This window comes from Erpetoichthys calabaricus, chromosome 11 (assembly GCF_900747795.2).
Source record: "Erpetoichthys calabaricus chromosome 11, fErpCal1.3, whole genome shotgun sequence".
Classification (NCBI taxonomy): domain Eukaryota; kingdom Metazoa; phylum Chordata; class Cladistia; order Polypteriformes; family Polypteridae; genus Erpetoichthys; species Erpetoichthys calabaricus.
In genome coordinates, this window is record NC_041404.2 from 105,670,997 (window position 1) to 105,688,609 (window position 17,613).

At 41.3% G+C, this 17,613-nt stretch overlaps 1 protein-coding gene across 2 annotated transcripts in view; it reads left to right on the forward strand.

Annotated features, from left to right (window-relative positions):
- Window positions 1-17,613, forward strand: part of LOC114660782 (protein-serine O-palmitoleoyltransferase porcupine-like) — a 131,602-nt gene that overhangs the window by 59,357 nt on the left and 54,632 nt on the right. The window lies entirely within an intron of this gene.

Genomic DNA, 17,613 nt, shown 5'->3' on the forward strand with positions numbered 1-17,613 from the left:
TTGATTTTTGACTGTTTGTTTTTCTCTGTCTCTCTCTCTCTCTCTCTCTCTCTCTCCCTCTCCCTCCCTGCTCCTGACGGAGGGGGTGTGAGCTGCCGCCTTCAACAGCTTTGTGCCGCGGTGCTTCGCATACTTAAAAGCCAAACAGCCCTATTGATTTGTTTGCTTTCCTCTGTCTTTCTGACAGTCTGTGCTCCTGATGTGCACTCCTTTGAAGAGGAAGATATGTTTGCATTCTTTTAATTGTGAGCCAGAACTGTCATCTCTGTCTTGTCATGGAGCACAGTTTAAACTTTTGAAAAAGAGACAAATGTTTGTTTGCAGTGTTTGAATAACGTTCCTGTCTCTCTACAACCTCCTGTGTTTCTGCACAAATCTGTGAACAAAGCATGACAATATAAAAATAACCATATAAACATATGGTTTCTACTTCGTGGATTTTCTTATTTCGCGGGTGGCTCTGGAACGCAACCCCCGCGATGGAGGAGGGATTACTGTGTATTGATTTCTACCCATATATTATCTGTTTGTGTGTAAACCATATTCGTTTGTATATGCATACCACTTGGTTGCATATGAACTATATGGATTTTCACATGTATATCAGTGGTTCTGGTGCATTTGTTATTGGTTTGTGAGTGAACGCTCTCATGCTATTGGTTTATGTATGAACTATATTGGCTTGCATTCCAGTGTGCTGGTCTAGCAATGAATTTGTGTATGCACTATATTGTTTTCATGCATGTCATATTAGTTTCATACAAGTAATATATTGATTTTGCCCATGAACTGTATTGATTTTATGTGTGTACTATGCCATTTTCGCAGACAAAACATATTTCAGCTATTTCAGCTTTCTGTATGAACTATATCAGTTCTGCCTGCGAACTATATTGGTTGTCCGCATGATCTTCAGCAGCAGTTGGAGGTGCAAGAAACAGAAACTGAAGGGCTGGTAAAATCATGGAGCTTCAAGAGAAGCAGGCAGGAGACGGATCTGTGTTAAAATAGCACAATATTTCCTTTTTCACACAAGACATTTACAAAGGCACTTGGTGATAATTATTACTATTTAAAAGTATCTAACTTTGAGTCTGAAATGAACACATTGCTTAAGTTGGGTACATTTTCAGCTGTCTTCTTATTTGCTTCTAGCTACATGTTTGTTTGCAACAAGCAACTATACTTTTTCACACAGCTTTTGAAACGAGTTACTTATTCTAAATGCAAAATATACTACAATTATGACTGATGCCTTTATATAAATTACAGCATTTAGATACTATTGGTTACATTTCTTATGCTCAGCGCCCTCATCCCACACAGACAGGTGAAGTGACTTGCTCATGGTCACACAGTGTCAATATCAATAATTTTCAGTTTTGATGCCTATCTCATACCAAGAGTGGACGACTTTCCAACGTCTGGTGGACCGACTGCTCTAGCCCCATAATGCCTACAGTGCTTCCTATCTTGATAATGTCATCATATTTTCCAGCACCTGGGAAGAACACCTACTGCATGTGTGACACGTCTTCAGTGCTATATGTAGAGCCGGGCTCCGGATCATTCCCCAAAAGCTTTCTTAGGCTTAACAGGGTACTGCTGCTGGTTTGTAACCCCGCTTCTCTGAACGAGCTTCACCTCTAACCAATTTGATAAACAAAGAAGGCCTCTAATTCGGTGGTGTGGAATCTCGAGGCAGAGGCTGCATTTAGTGACTTAAGAGGCCCTGACTTCGGCTCCGATATTAAGATCACCTAACTTCTCTAGTCCTTTCTCCAGACCGACGCTTTGGTTACCGGCGTGGGTGCCGTGTTAAGCAAAGTAGTCAAAGGAGCTGAACACCCCATTATGTATATCAGCCGGAAACTGTTGGACCGGGAGAGAAGATCTGCTTCAATTGAACAGAAAGCCCTTGCCATCAAATGGGCAGTAACCCAACTACGATATTATTTACTGGGCCGTGAATTCACCTTAGTCATGGATCACGATCCCCTGTAGTGGCTCTCCACTGCTCGAGACTCGAATCCGAGAATAAGGAGATGGTTCCTGAGCCTGCAATAATATAACTTTAAGGTAATACACCAAAAAGGAGCCCTGCATGCCAACGCAGACTCCCTTTCCCGCATCCACGACCTCACGGTGAGATCCGCTCACCCCTCTGGGCTCGAGCTAAGGGGAGGGCTGTGTCACGCATGAGTGTCGGAGGACTCCTCTAAGGGACGGGGAAAGGTACACAATAACCTGCCGAGGGGGAGCTACTGCTGACTTTGTCCTGTTGTTGTTCCTCCCTCACAGCTCCGAGAAGCTGCTTGGTAAGGGCACTTAACCCCGCCCCTTCCGGAAGTTGCGCTATAAAAGAAGTGCCGACTAAGAAAAAGGCATCTTTGAGCCGCACGGCGGAGCACATGATTCTCAAAAGTTCATTAGAAGGAGGAAATCCCTGGTCGGGAATTCTTTTTTTTTTTTTTTTTTTTTATTTAATTTTTATTGATTTTATTGAAAACACACAACATTCCATACAAATGCATCAATTTTACAAGAATAGGATTGAAAACAAATCAACCCCCACCCCTGAGAAAGAGAGCATGGCCAGCAGAATATTTACTTATTTTTACTAGGTTTAAATTTTAGAGTAATAAGTGAATATAGATAAATGGAGAAGACAAAAAAGGGAGAGAATCTGCTTCCTCAGTGCTTTAAAAGCTTATTCTAAAATGTTATTGATTAGATCCTGCCAGGTTTGGAAAAATTTCTGCACAGATCCTCTAAGTAAGAATTTTATTTTTTCGAATTTCAAATAATATATAACATCAGTTACCCATTGACTTAAAAGGGGAGAGTTAGGATTCTTCCAGTTGAGCAAGATATGTCTATGTGCCAATAGTGTAGTAAAGGCAATTACAGTTTGTTTGTCCTTCTCCACTATAAGCCCCTCTGGAAGTACACCAAACGCAGCTGTTAGTGGATTAGGGGGGATTGTGACACCAAGGCTGTCTGAAAGGCATTTAAAAATCTTGGTCCAAAATGATGTTAGTTTGGTGCAGGCCCAGAACATGTGACCCAGTGAGGCTGGAACTTGATTGCAGCATTCGGAGGTTGGATCTTGCCCTGGAAACATTTTGGATAATTTTAAGCGAGACAGATGTGCTCAGTATATAATTTTTAGTTGAATAATTGTATGCTTTGCACATATGGAGCTCGAGTGAATTCTCTGTATTGCTACCTTCCACTCCTTTTCTGATATGTTGAGGGAGAGATCCTTTTCCTATTGTCCTCTTGGATCTTTGAAAGGGAGGGACTGTAAGATGGTTTTATATATTGCAGACATTCTGTCTAAGTCCTTGAATCTGATGAGTATTTTTTCCAGCATAGAGGGAGATGGGAGATGAGGGAAATTGGGCAGGTTCTGTTTAACAAAGTTTCTAATTTGAAGATAGTGAAAGAAATGTGTTGCTGGAAAGTTAAATTTAGAATGTAATTGTTCATAGGATGCAAAGACGTTGTCTATGTACAGATCTCTTAAGTGATTTATTCCCAAATGTTTTCCAGACATTAAAAACTGCATATGTTTGCAATGGTTGAAAAAGGTGGTTCTCGTTAGGGCTGGGCCATATTATACCTTTCACGGTAATACCGGTACAATGTTAGGCAATGATAAGAAAATTAAATATCGCGATAGAATATGGGTAAAACGCGCATACGCAGTGCCTTTGTTTTGTTTTGTTTTGTTTTCATACGCACATGGCAGAAAAAGCATGCCATGCGGCGACGGAGAATGAGAAGGGCGAAAGCTGATCGTTGAATGAAACAGATGAACCAGAATTGGTTTGTAAAAATGGTGCAACTACAGTGGTGTGGAACTGGTTTGGTTTTCGCCCGTCAGATACCCAACAAAGCACAATTTTTTGTAGAACATGCAAGCGGGCCATTGTGGCGAAGGGAGGAAACACCACAAACCTATTTCATCATTTGAAGCAGAAGCACTTGTTGGAGTACAACAAAGCTGTTAAAGCACGTGAAGAGGCGTCCGCTTCAACTAGCGTGGTGGTGAGACCAAAGAAGCTGACTCAACAAACAATCGGCATAGCTTTAAATAGCTGCACGCCTTATGACAAAAGTAGCAAACGCTGGGGGGAACTAACTAATGCAGTGATGCATTGTATAGCCAGGGATATGATGCCCATTCAGAGTGTGGAAAGGTTTCACAAAGATGCTTAAAAAGTTCGATCCACGCTACAAGCTGCCCACCAAGAAATACTTCTCTAAAGTCGCCTTGCCTGCTTTATATGAAGAGGTCCGTACTGAGGTGTCAAATGCATTATCTTAGGTGGAGTTTTTTGCGTCCACCACGGACATGTGGTCAAGCCAAACATCAGACCCCTACATGAGCCTCACAATACACTACGTGGACAAAGACTGGAAGCTACAAAACAAGTGCCTTGAAACAAGTTTTTTCCCCCGAGGACCATACAGGGGAAAATATAGCCAAAAGCTTAAAAGAGTTCCTCAGCTCATGGAATCTTCAGGAGGAAAATCAAGTGTGTGTGACGACCGACAACGGGGCCAACATTGTGAAAGCCGTCGCACTCAACAACTGGACCAGACTTTCATGCTTCGGACATCGCCTGCACATTGCAATAGGTAAGTTAATTATAACGTCAGATTAAGCATTTCTTGCATTAGTTTATACCAGTAAGCCCGCGATTCTGTACAGAATCGCAAATCCAAGAATGGTAATTACTTTCTGTTCTCTCCAATATTTGTAGGGATGTAAGATCATGGAGGGTGGGAGCGTCCTGGGAAAGTATTAATGTAATGAAAGAAATATATTTGTAGTAAAGCTGTTTCCATTTGGAGCCATGACTCGTAAATACATATACATAAATAGATAGACGCCGCGTTCACTGTGTGGAATTATAATTGCACTCAGTTTTAGTCTGTACCTTTGGGGATTCCATAGTAATACGGAATTATGGGTATTGGGGAGCTGTGTAACGTGTACTCTGGAAAACGATCTTAGTAAAGGACTTGTTAAAGATTATTACTTACAGGTTGTATTGTGACCTAATGTTATAGAATGCGTTGTCAGCTAACTGGCGGAATTGTTCAGCGGCTGTCTGTCGTTCTTCCAATCGTTGAGCTCTTTCTGTTTGGAGCCGTGACTGCTTTGCTTCTGCTGTTTGAGAAGCGCATGCTCGTTTTTGTCTCGGGCAGCGGTTGTATTATGAAATGTCATCCCCCGGGATTTGGTGTGGAGCGTACAGCAGTTTGTACAATCCCAAGCAGTACATTATTCATTACTTCACTCCGCAGCCGTGCCACTCACAATATGGCGGTGTGCGTGCGCTTCGATGCTTGGTTTGAGTTTCTAACGGCCAAATATAACCACAACAATTGTTCAGCCTTACCTATGAAATGGGATTTTCTAACGGCCAAATATAACCACAACAATTGTTCAGCTTCACCTATGAAATGTCATAACAAGTCAGGGAGCTGTTAAAAAGCCAAAGAAGAGTCTCGGGAGCTTTTTGAAGGGACCAGTTAGTGGCAAGACAGATGTAACTGCAGAAAGGTTATTATCTGAACTGAGCAGTTATGTGAATAGTCCACCTGCAGACAGTGAGTGTGATCCTCTTTTGTGGTGGAAAGTTCACACAGTAAACTTTCCCCACATCAGCAGATTAGCTAGGAAATAATTCTGCATTCCAGCAACTAGCTCTCCATCTGAAAGGTTGTTCAGCACAGGTGGAAACGTTGTAACTTGTCAAAGGTCCTCCCTTAAGCCCACATCTGTGAACATGTTAGTGTTTCTGACAAAGAATCTTAAAACTTGAAATGTACAGTAGAAAACTTCCATGATCAGTAGCAATAATTTATCCATGTTTTTTGTTTGTTTGTTTTGTTTTTACTCAAGAGTTTGTGCAATTTTATTATTTGACTTATTTATTTGGCACACTGCAGTTTTATGTTGCAAAGCAACTCTTTTTAAGTTTTGTGGATATTATACATGGTTATGCTCAGGATATGTCAGCCCATTTCCACTGGAAATGCCTTTTGGTTAAACTGTCAGCAAGGAATTTGCATTTGCACTGTTAAATTTTTATATAGCTTTAATACACATAAAAACAGCTGCTTGTTTACGTGAAAATAAATTGAAGGGTTTTTTTTGCACTAATAAAGTTGTGGAGGTGTAAAGTATTTTGTCTCGCGTCAATCATATCGTCAGTTATATCGTTATCGCAAATGTTCAAATATATATCGTGATAAATATTTTTGGCCATATTGCCCTGCCCTAGTTCTCGTGCAGTGGTGCCACCAATAAAAGATTCTCTATCATAAAATGTTTCCTACATTGGTTCCATATTCTGAGTGAGTGAAGCACTATTGGGTTATTGGTATATTGGCAATTATTTGCATTTACTGGGGCGCAAAGCAAGGAATATAAAGATGAACTGTAGGATTGCCCGCCTATCGCGGAAGTTATGTTCCAGACCCATCAGCAACAGGAGAAAATCTGCGATATAGAAAGACCATATAAATAAACATTTTTATAGTTTAAGCCTTAAAATACCCATCCCACATGCTTTAAACACATGTAAACTTATAAAACACACTTTGTTAACACATATGATATGTGGATGTCGGGCTAAGGATATGAGTAACATCTCACTATTACAAAACATTTTAACTTCACGCAAGACAAGACAGTGAGACAGGAAAATACAAGGCTTTAAAATTATTGACACGCAGAGCGACAAGCAGCACAAAGCCAGTACAAAGTCCACTTCTCCTTAGCGGTCATTCAGCTCCCCACCCCCTTTACAATGCGAAGTGCCAGGAGCGTACTGCGCCTCCGGGGAGGGGGGTTTGAGCGAAAGTGCGTTCAGCCCTCACACACCCCCACTCCTCCTCCTCCTTCCGAACGGGCAAAGGGACAAGCAGGCATTTTGGCAGAAGCAGCACAAAGTCCATTTCTGCTCAGCGTGAGTTCAGCTGCCCCCCTTCACAAAGCGAGTGCAGACACATCGACGTCTGATCGCTGCGTGCAGTGTGCAGTGTTGGTCTGCGGTGTTTAAGAATGTAGAAAGTGTTTAAGAGCATAGGAAGTGTTTATAAGAGTGTGGGAAAGGTTAACAAGAGAGTGAGAAAGGTTTATAAGAGTGTGGGAAGGGTTTATAAAGCCTTAAAATATGTATAAATAATAAAATAAATATAGGTCGCTACTTCGCGGATTTTCACCTATCGCGGGGGGCTCTGGAACGTAACCCCCGCGATAGGTGAGGGATGACTGTAATGCATTTATTGCAGTTTGACATAGTTCAGATTTGTAATAATATACCTGAATTTTGGTTTGTAAGTTTAGACTGCTGCCCATATTTACAGATCTGTTTCATGCATAAAATAACAATCAATAATATAATAAAAGATCATATAGGCCATAGTACATATAATATTTAATTCAGTTTTAAAGCAGTTATTAAAACCTAAGTTTGTTATTATATGTTACTGACGTTGAACTTTATTAATATAAAGCCAGCTAGCATGAGAAGAAAATAGTTCTTTTCCTTGCAATCTAGAGAAAATAAACATTTGGGGTATAAAGTTGCTAGGAAAAGGCAAGTTGAAGTATGGCTGGCCTAGGACAACTGGCTGCTCACTCCATTCCTGAGCATTCTGTAGTGTATCGCATTGACAGTTCCAAATGCCAATGTAAACCTAGAAGAGGAGTGTGAAAATTATTTTGGCATCACTCAGTCACAATCCCCAGATTGTTGAAAAGCTTGTTTTTATTGTTTGCTTTATCCTGGCTCTGCTGTGGTCTTGTGCTGTATAGACCGCATGTACAAGAAATGCAGAGTTTTTCTTCTGATCTTCATGATAGTCAAAAAAATATTTGAGTGTTTGTTAAACTGAACATTAAATAAAAAAATAATGTCCCTAGCATGTTACTTTCCCTATATCATGGAATGAAATGAAGAATCATATCTTGTGCATCCGGCGCCGCCGAGAGTGGCAGCCTTTTCAGCAGCTCCGTGTATGACTATATGTGTATGTGTATTTTTCTACTTTTATTTTTCTATTTTTATTTATTGATCACTCCTACCACTTTATTTTATGTGGATTTGTTCCCTGGACACACTTACTTTTACAACGTGGGCATGGATTTTTACACGCCGAGACTCGCCTATTCAAGTACTCAACTTCGAGCGCTGAGAACAAATGCCAGTGCCGGTGTGGTTCCCTATTTACCTGACAAGGTAAGAAGGCGGTATCGTGGCAGCAGAGCCGGCACTAAGCTAAAAATGAAGCGGCTTGCGAGAAAGTGGTGTTTTAAGCCTTCGGTGCCTTCTGTTATTCTGGGGAATGTGAACTCAATCTCAAATAAGATCGACGAACTGGCTGCGCTGGTGAAAAATGTCAGAACCTACAGAGAATGCAGTTTGTTGTGTTTCTGCGAAACGTGGCTAACTAACACCATCCCAGATGCTAATGTAGAGCTACCCGGGTTTAGCACAGTTAGAGCGGACAGAGACGCAAGTACCTGTGGGAAGCACAAAGGAGGAGGACTCGCTCTCTATGTTAATACACGGTGGTGTAACTCTGGACATGTTAAAGTAAAAATCTCCACTTGCTGCAGGGACATCGAACTGTTGGCCGTAAGTCTGCGTCCCTATTACTTGCCCAGAGAGTTTGGACACGTCATTGTTGTCATCGTGTATATTCCTCCTCGGGCGGACGTGGAGATAGCGAGTGACATCATCCATTCTGCTGTTGCTAAGTTACAAACGCAGCACCCCGAGGCACTTGTGCTAATTGCTGGAGACTCTAACCATGTGACACTGGACAAAACATTACCTGCATTCTCCCAGTATGTGGACTGCAACACCCGGGGAAATAAGACTATTGATTTACTGTATGCAAACGTTAAAGACGCATACAGCGCCACCCCGCTGCCTGCGCTTGGGAAAGGAGATCATAACCTGGTTCTGCTTCAGCCTCACTACAAACCAAAAGTGAGAGTCCTACCTGTAACCACACGATCATTCAGGAAGTGGACCCCGGAGGCTGAGAATGCTCTGAGACAATGTTTTGGATCTACAGACTGGGATATCCTGCAGGGATCACATAGTGAGAACATTGAGGAGGTTGTTGACTGCACTACTGACTACATCAACTTCTGTATGGACACTGTAGTTCCAGTAAGAACTGTACGCTGCTATGCTAACAACAAGCCATGGATTACATGTAACATCAAGGGCCTTTTGAACCAGAAAAAAAGGGCTTTTAAAGACTGTGATCAGCATGAGCTAAAGCGCGTGCAGAAGGAACTCCGAGTCCAGCTCAGGGCGGCGAAGGAGCAGTACAGGAGAAAGCTGGAGCAGAAGTTGCAGAACAACAGCATGAAGGAAGTGTGGGATGGGATGAAGATCATCACTGGCTGCAGCTCGAAGCGGGGTACCACCATCGAGAGAGACGTGAAGAGAGCAAACCAAATGAACAACTTCTTTAACAGGTTTGACCACCCTAACCCACTCTCACCTCGGAGTACTGCACTCTCTACACATCCTTCTGCTGATACCAACATAGGAGAGACATCCCCACCCACAATTACAGCAGCGCAAGTGAGCAGAGAGCTGAGGAAACTTCGTGCCAGCAAAGCAGCAGATCCAGATGGAGTATCGCCACGACTGCTGAAGGTCTGTGCATCAGAGCTGGGGGGTCCTCTACAGCGCATCTTCAACCTGAGCCTGGAACAGGGGAAAGTCCCGAGGCTTTGGAAAACATCTTGCATCACCCCAGTCCCAAAGGTATCACGTCCTGGTGAGCTGAATGACTTCCGGCCTGTCGCTCTAACATCACATGTGATGAAGACCATGGAGCGGCTGCTGCTTCACCACCTGAGGCCACAGGTCCAACACGCCCTCGTCCCTCTGCAGTTCGCATACCAGGAGAAGGTGGGAGCGGAAGATGCCATAATCTATATGCTACATCGATCCCTCTCCCACTTGGACAGAGGCAGTGGCGCTGTAAGAATTATGTTTCTAGACTTCTCTAGCGCCTTCAACACCATCCAACCTCTGCTCCTTAGGGACAAGCTGACAGAGATGGGAGTAGATTCATACCTGGTGGCATGGATCGTGGACTATCTTACAAACAGACCTCAGTATGTGTGTCTCGGGAATTGCAGATCTGACATTGTGGTCAGCAACACAGGAGCGCCGCAGGGGACTGTACTTTCTCCGGTCCTGTTCAGCCTATATACATCGGACTTCCAATATAACTCGGAGTCCTGCCACATGCAAAAGTTTGCTGACGACACTGCTATCGTGGGCTGCATCAGGAGTGGGCTGGAGGAGGAGTATAGAAACCTCATCAAGGACTTTGTTAAATGGTGCGAATTAAACCACCTACAACTGAACACCAGCAAAACCAAGGAACTGGTGGTGGATTTTAGGAGACCCAGGCCCCTCATGGACCCCATGATCATCAGAGGTGACTGTGTGCAGAGGGTGCAGACCTATAAATACCTGGGAGTGCAGCTGGACGATAAATTGGACTGGACTGCCAATACTGATTCTCTGTGCAAGAAAGGACAGAGCTGCCTGTACTTCCTTAGAAGACTGGCATCCTTCAACATCTGCAGTAAGATGCTGCAGATGTTCTATCAGATGGTTGTGGCGAGTGCCCTCTTCTACGCAGTGGTGTGCTGGGGAGGTAGCATTAAGAAGAAGGATGCCTCACGCCTGGACAAACTGGTGAGGAAGGCAGGCTCTATTGTTGGCATAGAGCTGGACGGTTTGACATCCGTAGCAGAGCAACGGGAACTCAGCAGGCTCCTATCAATTATGGAAAATCCACTACATCCATTAAACAGTGTCATCTCCAGACAGAGGAGCAGTTTCAGCGACAGACTGCTGTCACTGTCCTGCTCCACTGACAGACTGCGAAGATCATTCCTCCCCCAAACAATGCCTCTCTTCAATTCCACCAGAGGGGGTAAACGTTGAACATTATTCAAGTTATTGTCTGTTTTTTATCTGCATTTTTTATTACTCTATAATTTAATATTTTTTGCTGCTGGAGTATGTGAATTTCCCCTTGGGATTAATAAAGTATCTATCTATCTATCTATCTATCTATCTATCTATCTATCTATCTATCTATCTATCTATCTATCTATCTATCTATCTATCTATCTATCTATCAATCAATCATTAAAAAAATTGTATTGTTCCAACCACATTGAGCTGCAGTTAGGGTACACCTATGTTTAAAAAAAAATCAGACGTTTATTTTAGGCAAAAATTGCTCAAATCAATGATTCTAACATTTTGCATAACTGTGACAAGTTTCATTATGATTGAATGATTCATTTTTAAATTACTATTTGCACAGTCTTGCATTCTGACACACAGACAGATGGAAAGACTCACTTTTAAAAATTGTGAACTCATGATCATGGATCCTTTAAGCCATTGAAAACCTAAAGCTTAAATGCTTACCCCTTCCCTATACATAACAATATTTATAGACAGAAAAAAAATATGAGTAGTTCCTTCTAATTTCATTGCTGGATTAGAATTTTATGTAATGATAATTGTAGCCACTTTGTGTCCTTTGAATACATTCTGACACATGCAATATTTAACTGAGTTAATGGCAGTTATCGTAATGATTCAAATCCCAAAACTGTAGGTCAGTATTCTACTGGTGACTCACCATACACCTTTGAACATTTCAGCCTGTATAACATTACCTTTGTAAGCATGATTTATGGTATTATATAAAGGCATACAGATACTTAATTCTCATGTTTTGCCCTCTTCCCTGTAAAAGCATTTGTTATATGAAGAGGATTTGTTGAAAACAGTGACTCAGACTAGCTTTGCAAGCCACTTTCTGTTTGTATAATGTTTATGATCAATGCTACTTGGTAGTGCTGGGCGGTATACTGGTTCATACCAAAAAATGTTTTTTATTTTTGTTATGATATGAATTTTACTTATACTGCAAAACCAGTTTAAATAGCCTAAACAACATTTGGAATGTGGTGCAGCAGGAAACTGTTTAAGGAGGGACCTTTTTCACTGCTGCACCACTAAACACGCATACAACGGAGTACATGTGTTAGTGGAGGTATTGAACGGTGAAAATGGACAGAGAACATTCCGAAACTGAAGCTGTAGCAGACAATAAAGTTGAACATGATGACACACAAGAACTTTTGCCGAAAAAAGGAGGCGTGTCTGTTGTCTGGAGATACTTTTTTGTTTTAAAAGGTTGGATGTGGACCGTTATGTTCAAATGTGTGAATACTGTTTCTATACTACTGGATAATACTGCAAGCCAAGTTGTAGTTTTATTTTTTTTTTCAATACTGTGTAATGTACCTGGGTACTGTGTAATAGTGTGACGACATGTTGACTTTATTCTCGACATTTCCACTTTAATCTCGACACTTATGACGAGAATAAAGTCGACATGTTGACTTTATTCTCTTAATTTGTCATTAAAGTAGAACATCGTAAACTAAACTTCATCTTAAAATGAATTTTTAATTTACTAGATTTTCTCAAACCCCGTCATAAGTTATGTAGAACATTAAATGCTTTGTGTTGTGTTCCCGGAGCCATGTTAATCGCTATGTGCTTCTTAAACTGACTTCCTCTTGCTCTAAGAGGAGGCGCAGGCAGCGATCAACACACAGAATACATTAATTTCATGATATTCCTGCTCTCTGAGCATTTAGAATGCTAAGATAAATACTTGATATAATTTTCATGATGAAATGCATTAAAGCATGTATTAATCATGTGGGGGCACGGTGGCGTGGAGGTTGCACTGCTGCCTAGCAGCAAAGGGGTCCTGTGTGTTCCCTGCCTTGAATTTACATGTTTTTCTGGTGGATTTACTTGGCGTGCTTCAGTTTCCTTTCAAAGTCATGTAGGATGTGGGGTTTTGTTACGTTATATTGACCCTGCTAGTGTATGTATTTCCTGTATTCACTCTGCGATGTGCTGGCGCCATGTTCAGGATTTGCTCCTGCCTCGCACACAATGCTTTCTGGGATGGGCGCAACCATGAATGGTTGGCATAATTAAACATGTATAACGAAGATTTTTTTAAAGTTCTGAACACTCCGTGGTCTAAGTTTATAACTAGTTTTAATTTTACAAAGACGTTTATCGTGTGTTGATTGGTTATGTGGAGAAAGAAAAAGAAAGGATAGGAACTGGGGGTTTGGTACATCAGACAGAGACAGAGACAGTACGCATGCAATAAAGAAAGGCCGCTCAGAAGAACGTCCATTGAATTGTGTGTTCGTGTCACCAGCCACCACGTCATGAACCCAACATTTACACAATATTTAAGTTAAACCTGTGTGATACCTATTCATACATCTCCAGTTTTTTTTTTTTGGAGCCTTGTCACACCTTCCATAAACTTCTCTACACTGAACGTACACCTGGGGACCCCTTACTGCGAGGGAGCAGAACTACCGCCACACTACTGTGAATGTTTAATACCTGCTTTAATGCATTTCATCATGAAAATGATATCAAGTATTTATCTTAGCATTCTAAATTTTCAGAGAGCAGGAATATCATGAAATGAAAGTATTCTGTGCGGCGATAGCTGCCTGCACCTCCTCGTAGTGCAGAGGAAGTCAGTTTAAGAAGCGTGTAGCGATTAACAACTGGGTAAGGGAACACTTAACACAAAGCATTTAATGTGCTACATTAACTTATGACGGGGTTTGAGAAAATCTAGTAAATTAAACACTGATATGTGGATGAAGTTTAGTTTACAACATTCTACTTTAATGACAAAATAAACTATGAGAATAAAGTGGAAATGTCAACTAAAATCTCGACATAAACTGAGAGATTAAAGTGGAAATGTTGAGAATAAAGTCAACATGTCGACTTTCTCGTTATAAGCGTCGAGATTAAAGTCAACATGTCGACTTCATTCTCGACATATACAGGTGCTGGTCATAAAATTAGAATATCATGACAAAGTTGATTTATTTCAGTAATTCCATTCAAAAAGTGAAACTTGTATATTAGATTCATTCATTACACACAGACTGATGTATTTCAAATGTTTATTTCTTTTAATGTTGATGATTATAACTGACAACTAATGAAAGTCCCAAATTCAGCATCTCGGAAAATTAGAATATTGTGAAAAGGTTCAATATTGAAGACACCTGGTGCCACACTCGTAATCAGCTAATTAACTCAAAACATCTGCAAAAGCCTTTAAATGGTCTCTCAGTCTAGTTCTGTAGGCTACACAATCATGGGGAAGACTGCTGACTTGACAGTTGTCCAAAAGACGACCATTGACACCTTGCACAAGGAGGGCAAGACACAAAAGGTTATTGCTAAAGAGGCTGGCTGTTCACAGAGTTCTGTGTCCAAGCACATTAATAGAGAGGCGAAGGGAAGGACAAGATGTGGTAGAAAAAAGTGTACAAGCAATAGGGATAACCACACCCTGGAGAGGATTGTGAAACAAAACCCATTCAAAAATGTGGGGGAGATTCACAAAGAGTGGACTACAGCTGGAGTCAGTGCTTCAAGAACCACCACGCACAGACGTATGCAAGACATGGGTTTCAGCTGTCGCATTCCTTGTGTCAAGCCACTCTTGAACAAGAGACAGCGTCAGAAGCGTCTCGCCTGGGCTAAAGACAAAAAGGACTGGACTGCTGCTTTCTGATGAAAGTAAATTTTGCATTTCCTTTGGAAATCAAGGTCCCAGAGTCTGGAGGAAGAGAGGAGAGGCACAGAATCCACGTTGCGTGAGGTCCAGTGTAAAGTTTCCACAGTCAGTGATGGTTTGGGGTGCCATGTCATCTGCTGGTGTTGGTGCATTGTGTTTTCTGAGGTCCAAGGTCAATGCAGCCGTCTACCAGGAAGTTTTAGAGCACTTCATGCTTCCTGCTGCTGATGAACTTTATGGAGATGCAGATTTCATTTTCCAACAGGACCTGGCACCTGCACACAGTGCCAAAGCTACCAGTACCTGGTTTAAGGACCATGGTATCCCTGTTCTTGATTGGCCAGCAAACTCGCCTGACCTTAACCCCATAGAAAATCTATGGGGTATTGTGAAGAGGAAGATGCAATATGCCAGACCCAACAATTCAGAAGAGCTGAAGGCCACTATCAGAGCAACATGGGCTCTCATAACAACTGAGCAGTGCCACAGACTGATCAACTCCATGCCACACCGCATTGCTGCAGTAATCCAGGCCAAAGGAGCCCCAACTAAATATTGAGTGCTGTACATGCTCATACTTTTCATGTTCATACCTTTCAGTTGGCCAACATTTCTAAAAATCCTTTTTTTGCATTGGTCTTAATTGATATTCTAATTTTCTGAGATACTGAATTTGGGACTTTCATTAGTTGTCAGTTCTAATCATCAACATTAAAAGAAATAAACATTTGAAATACATCAGTCTGTGTGTAATGAATGATTCTAATATACAAGTTTCACTTTTTGAATGGAATTACTGAAATAAATCAACTTTGTCATGATATTCTAATTTTATGACCAGCACCTGTAGTTTTTTTTTTCTTCACTGTGTCTATATTTTTTTTTCTTCACCATGGCCCTAATATGCTTCCGTAGGGCTATACCACAAATAGCATTATAAATGCAAGTTGCAGTTTTATTACTTATGTATATAGCTTAGTTTGAAGCAAGGTCCATATTAATGTAATTTGCCTTAATGATGGTTCAGTTGGTAAAGATGTCATCACCAAGTTGCACTTGTTTTATTTGATTTTTATTTGGTGAATACTGTGTAATGCACCTGGGCTTGAAGTAATAGTATTATTACTGGAAGTTGCACTATTATGTATTTTATTGTTATTATTTATTAGTTTAAATATTATGCAGTTTAATGATGGTAAAGTTGTTTAAAAAGTCACTTTAACGTGTCAGTGGACAGAAAATGTAATTGGTTTACAAAAAATATTTACTATTTATTACTTTTCTAAGACATGTTCAGTGCAATACAACTTTTGACAAGCACCTCTGGATATTTTACTAAGTCTAAATGTCTCTTTGGATGGTTGAAAATATGTTGTCAAAATTTTAGTTTAACTCTTTTAGGGCTAATTTTTTTTGTTTCTTTTCTACCAGGGCTGAATATTTTTCCAAAAACTAACTTTTTTTAAAAAAAGAACACAAAGCAATTGAAATCAACAAAAAATATTTCCTTTTGACAAATGTTACTGTCTTGCATGTTGTATGAGCCTGCATACTCTATGATTTCACATACATATCACATGCATTTTACACAGCAAAGTCTGATCTCGCTCAAAGCAGCCAATTTCAGTCATTGCCACATTGCACTGCTTACAATATGTGTTGCTTTGGTGCCTACTTTTCAATTGTCTGTTGCTGCACTTTCTCACATATATTGTTAGTGTGTACTGTAGAGAGACAAGTCACCCGTTTGCCATCGTGCCATGCCACTGCCACCAAGTTTTCTGCCCGCATGAAAACCGTATTGTCACCTCTTTTCATCTTCAGCCTGTCTGGCTTCAACTGTGAAGCCATGTGTATCCTGTTCACCCTCACTGTGCCACAAGCTCCAATTCCTCTGCTCTGTAGCTCCATGAACAATTCTGGGCATGTATAAAAATTGTCCAAATGTACACAACATGACCCAAATGTTCATAGCCCTGAAGCAGCTCCAGCACAACCTGACTTGTCAAGGGACAGTTCTCTCTTTGAAAGAAATACTTTCCTGTATATGTAATTACTTTCAGGCAGAAACCAGTGTTTGCTTCTGCCAGTACAAAATCCTTTATGCCATACTTTGTGGGCTTGTCTGGCATATATTTGCAGAAAAAAGGTGTCCTTTTTATTTTATCATAGATTCATGCACAGACAAATCACAGCCAGGCTGATAAAATTGTTTCTATGTTGGTTCCACAATGTCAAGCAGGGGCTAAACTTTATGCATGGCATTATAGCCTGGCTCACCCCATGGGATTTGCTTCTGTTTATTACAGAAGTGAATAAAACTTTGCAGCATCACGTACCTATCATCACGCTGCATAACCTGTCCAAAGCCACCAGGGGACAAAGCACGTTTGGACCAATGCTCGCTGAAGTTATATCACCAGTTCTGTCCCATCTCTATTTGTAATGCCATAGCGTGCTTCATCTCGTCTTTTGTTGTGGGTTTCCACTTTGAAAAACGAGAATGCGATGAAAGCGCAGCCTGCAATTCAAAAAATTTCTCTGCCTACCTGTTTGTCTCGTCTGACAGTAGCTGAAAAGCAGCATCAGAGAGCAGCCTGAAGTAGTTCAGCAGCTGGTAATCTGTCGTGTCCAACAGCAAGCCATGCCGTCTTGTGAAGTCCGGTAGCTAGTTCGGCTCCCACGGATCAACGTCTGTGTGTTCCTCCCACGCGAACCTTGCCGTGGATGCATCGGCTGCGCGAATGCGCTCAGCTGGCAGCGGATCAGCTGGCGCGGCATCGGCTGGTGTCCGATCAGGTGATGCCAGCTTCTCACTCTCTTGTTCGATCTCCTGATCACTGTCAATAAAATCCGATTCTGAAAAATCAGTCC